Source organism: Saimiri boliviensis, chromosome Y (assembly GCF_048565385.1).
Source record: "Saimiri boliviensis isolate mSaiBol1 chromosome Y, mSaiBol1.pri, whole genome shotgun sequence".
NCBI lineage: Eukaryota > Metazoa > Chordata > Mammalia > Primates > Cebidae > Saimiri > Saimiri boliviensis.
The window spans coordinates 16043778-16049114 of NC_133471.1; positions in this window are offsets into that span (position 1 = coordinate 16043778).

Below are 5337 nucleotides of genomic sequence, written 5' to 3' on the forward strand. Positions count from 1 at the left end.
CAATGGAAACAGAAAAATAAAGAAAATGGAATCCAAACAAGGTCATCGTGGGTTGCGGGGAGTGGTACAGAGGACTGGATGGGGTGAGAGAAACCACAGGTTTACGTTACTGTTAAAGTCTCCACTTATATATTGGTGATGGATGGACAGGTCGTCTTAGTGTTCAAAATGAAGAGGCTGGAAACCATCATTCTGAGCAAAATTGATACAGGGACAGACGACCGACCAGACACTGACTATTCTCACTCATAAGTGGGTGTTGAACAGTGAGAACATATGGACGCGGGAATGGGAACATCACACACTGGGGCCTGTTGGGGGTTGGGAGCTAGGAGATTCATAGAAGGGGTGGGGGTATTGGGGACGGATAACATTAGAAGAAGTATCTAATGTGTATGATGTGGAGATGGATGTAGCAAACCAACGTGGCACATGTATACCTATGTAACAAACCTGCAATTTCTGCACAGGTACCCCCAGAAATTAAAGGATAGGAAAAAAAAAATGATCTCTACCAACCCTCCAAAATTCAACTATAATATTGTAGGGGGTATTGACAATACCTAACTTTGGCTATGCTCAGTGGCTCACGCCTGCAATCCCTCTACTTCCAGAGGCCGAGGCAGACAGATGACGAGGTCAGGAGATCAAGACCATCTTGGCCAACATAATAAAATCCCATCTTTACTAAAATACAAAAACAGCAGCAGCCCTGGAGCTGTGCACCTGTAGTCCGAGGCTCTGAGGAGGTTGAGGCAGAGAAATTCCTTGAACCAAGGTAGTGGAGGATTCTGTGAGCCAAGATCGTGCCACTGGACTACAGTGTGGGTGACAGAGCAAGACTCTGTCTCAGAAAAAAAAAAAATACCTAATATCTTAAATATATAGAAATATTAAGATAAAACTGGGACAATAGGTGCCCATCATCATGCCTGGCTTTTTGTACTTTTAGCAGAGACAGAGTTTCACCATATTGGCAGGGCTAGTCTCAAACTCCTGATCTTGCTCTCCACCCACCTCAGCCTCCCAAACTTTAGGAGTTCAAGACCAGCCAGGCCAACATGGCAAAAGCTCCTCTCTGCTAAAAATACAAAAAAGCAAAACTCGAGGCAGAAATTCAGGCTCAAGAGTTGAGGGTCCTAACTACAGAGCCTGCGAGAACAAATAACAGTAAGAACAGGCATAATGAAAAGTGCCCTAATTTGGGTGGTACCTGCTTTGTTGACAGAAATAATAGCATTTCCCTTTCATTCTGTCTCATACTCCCCCACTCTCTTCAATTTCTGTGAACTGTGCCCACAGCCACACTTCCAGGTGTTTTTAAATGTTGATCCCTGTGTACAAACTCTCCTAAATCTGTCTGGCCAACTCCTATGCACTCTGCAAAACACCATTTACCTGATCCCTGATGCTTCACATCCATCACCCTTGCAGAAATAAGGCTGAGCTCTCCGGCCTATGTTTTTTGTTTTTTTTTTTCCCTCCTGTTTTTGCCTTGAGGGGTTGATGGAGTTTGGCTCTTGTCACCCAGGCTAGAGTGCAGTGGCATAAGCTCAGCTCACTGCAATTTCCACCTCCTGGGTTCAAGTGATTTTCCTGCATTGGCCTCCAGAGCAGCTCAGATGCCAGGAGTCTGGCACCACGCTCGGCTAATTTTTGTATTTTTAGTAGACACTGTGTTTCATCAAGTTGGCCTGGCTGGTCTTGAACTCCTGACCTCAGGTGATCTGCCCACCTCGGCCTCCCAATGTCCTGGGATGACAGGCATGAGCTGCTATGCCCGGCTTGAAAAAATTGTTTTAACAGTAAGTAGAATCAAGGAATTGAGTTCTGAAAAAAAAACTTTGGTTATGCTGAAAGCCCAGACTACCCCACCACCCACAATATCCACAGAACAGTATGTCCACTGTACTCTGTAAATCTACACAAATTAAATTAAAAAAAAAAATCCAAAGAAAAGTAGTGGTCATGCTTGACTTCATGGAGTAGTCACCCCTAGCTGCATCCAGCATTATAATACCTACAAAAGAAAGGCCAGGCTAGACAGCACACGACTGTCATCCCAGCACTTTGGGAGGCCGAAGTGGGTGGATCATAAGGTCAGGAGTTCAAGATCAGCCAGGCCAATGTGGTGAAACACTATCTCTATGGAAAATAACAAAAATCAGCTGGGTGTGGTGTCTGGTGCCAGTAGTCCCAGATACTGGGGAGGCTGAGACAGGATAGTGGCTTGAACTCGGGAGATGGAGGTTGCAGTGAGCCAAGGTTGTGCCACTGCACTCCAGCCTGGGCAACCCAGTGAAACTCTACCTCAAAAACAAACAAACAGACAAAGCAGCAGAAGTTTCCCAAACTCCTCCTTTACCCAGGAAACATCACTGAGATCCTGGAGCATTGGGTAACACTCCAGGCATCCTGGCCAAACACGTCAAATATCAAATGGTTTCCATGCTTTCTCTTCCGGCCTTTGCCAAATTGAGATTTCTCTACAGTAAAAACTCCAGCGGTGGCACAAAAATGAAAATCAGGGCTGCTCCCCGGGCCCCTCTGCCGCCAAAAGGTATCAGTCTCTGATTTTTGGAGTAATGTGGACTCTTATTAATTTGGATGCCAAAATGAGCTTCAGCTTCGCAGGCTGTAATTGCAGCTCTGCACTTCATTTCCTTTTGTTACTCTGGATCCACTCGCAGAATCAACACACTCCAGGCTCTGAGTACCAGTATAAATAAAACATGTTTTGGGTTAGGGCCTCAGTTGCACCAGCCGATCCCCCACTCCGAATTACAGCAACAGTCAGCACAACACCAGCCCAGCCCCCACTCCAAGTTGCAACAACAGTCAGACATCTGGATGTGAAACCACATACATCATTCTGCATATGAAAATAAGTAAATGAAAAGTGAAGTTCAAGTCTATTAAGCCAACCACACTTTATAAGGGGGACATTTTCTTAGCAAACATTCCAAATGGCCTCATCTCTTGCACCGCCCCATATCTGAGCCCATGTGGGTGGTAACCTAGTGAGACACAGGTTATGGCAGGAGAGGAAATTCTTGCAGGCACCAGAGAATTCGTGTCATCAGAGAAGATCCATCACTGACGGCCTGTGCTGAGAAGCAGGCTTGGGGGCCACACGAAGAAGAGGGATGCAAGCTGTTTATTCCAAGTGTGGGTGGAAGCAAGCCTGTGTCTACAACACCTCGGGTTACCCAAGAGGGTATAATATTACAAAGTCATGTAATTTCCTGTGCTCTGACCCTGTTACCCGGGACCTGCTTGAGGCCATCATTATGTCTGCCACATGGGGGTTAGGGTGTGGACATCTTTGGGGCCATTATTGAGATGATTATGAATGACCAGGGCTCCAACCCATCTGCCGGCAATAATTCTTCAGGCGGATAAAAACTACCCCATCAAAAAGTGGGTGAAGGGTATGAACAGACACTTTTCAAAAGAAGACAGGTATGTGGCCAAAAAACATAGGGAAAAAGGCTCCTCATCCCTGGTCATTAGAGAAATGCAAATCAAAACCACACTGAGATTCCACCTTATGCCAGCTAGAATGGCGGTCATTAAAAAGTCAGGAGACAGCAGATGCTGGAGAGGATGTGGAGCAAAAGGAATGCTTTTACCCTGTTGGTGGGAGTGTAAATTAGTTCAACCATTGTGGAAGACCATGTGGCGATTCCTCCAGGACCTAGAAACACACAAACACAGGGAGGGGAACATCGCACACCAGGGCCTGTCGAGGGCTGGGGTGCTCGGGGAGGAATATCAGGGGGTGGCGGTATTGGGGAGGGATAGCATTAGGAGAAATACCTAACGTGGATGACGTGGCAATGGATGCAGCAAACCACCGCCATGGCACGTGTGTTCCTACATAGCAATCCTGAACAATCTGCAAAAGGTAAAATTGTAAAAAAAAGAAAGAAAAAAAGTATAACTACCTCCCTGTAAGATTCCACGAGAAAAGCTGGTAAGCTCCAAACCACTTACTCCCCAAGGTGAATCGGGGTGTACAGATGCGTTCCTAAGCTCTGCACATTGGGGACACAGGGCTATGGAGGCAGTAAATTCTTTATCCTGTCTCGCTACACATTCAATCTTTAACGTCCCCTGGCTGTGGTACCTGTCGGTAATTAACTCCAGGCTGGAAAAAGATTTCTGGAGGAATGTGTTTGTTTTTGCAGCCAAAGACTAATTAGCCCTGGCCACCTGCCTTTCCCAAACATCACTGCAAGGTTGTGTTGGAGTTTTCCACTGGTGACAGCAGGCCATTTCTGTTGAGTTTCTCCCTGCTGTGACCTTTCTGTAGCTGCCCTAATAATCATAGTCATAATCAATCATAATCATACTAAACCAGAAACTGGGTGGCTGAAAATAATACAGGTTTATGCTCTCGAGTTCTTAAGACTAGAAGTCTGAAATTCAGGTGACTCGGGGCTGTTCTGTGTCTGGAGGCTCTATTGGAGGGTCCTTCCTGCCTCTACAGATGCTGGTGGCTCCAGCACCCCTGGGTCTGTGGCCGTATCCCTCCAGTCTCTGCCTCCAAATCCACCTGGCCTTCTCTGTCTCTGTGTCTGGTCTCCTGTCTCTTAGAAAAACACCTGTGCTTGCATTTAGGAACCACGCTACTCCAGGATGATCTCCTCTGAAGATCCTTAGCTAATTACATGTGCAAAGCTATTTATTTCTAAACAAGGCCCTGTTCACAGGTTTGTGGCATCTGGATTTGAATTGAATAGAACTTTCTGAGGGACCACAGTTGAGTGCATTCCAATTGTATCAAGTTCCCTCCAGAGGCTCTACAGGAGGATCCTTCCAGGCTCTCTGGCTTCTGGGAGCTCCAGCATCACTGGGCCTGTGGCCGCATCACTCCAGTCTCTGCTCCCCTCTACACGTGGCCTTCTCTTCTGTGTCTGTGTCTCCTTTTGTGTCTCTTAGAAGGACACATTTCATCACACGTAGACCTCACCTAATCCAGGGTGATCTCATCTCAAGACACTCAACTTCATTACGTCTAAGATTCTATTCACAAGTCTAGGGGTGAGGACATAAACTTATCTTTTGGGCATCAGCATTCAGTCCATTGTAATTGTGTTTGGTTGCTTCTGGAGCCTCTAGGGGAGGATGCTTCCTGCCTCCCCCATTTCCTGGGGGCTTCAGGTGTCCTGGACTTGTGGCTGCATCACACCAATCACTGCCTCAGTCTCCATGCAACCTCCTTCTCTGTGTCTGTGTTTCCTCTTCCGGCCCTTAGAAGCACACATCTCATTGGATTTAAGACCCACTGAGATAACTCAGGATGACATCATTGTGAGATCTCTACCTTGGCGA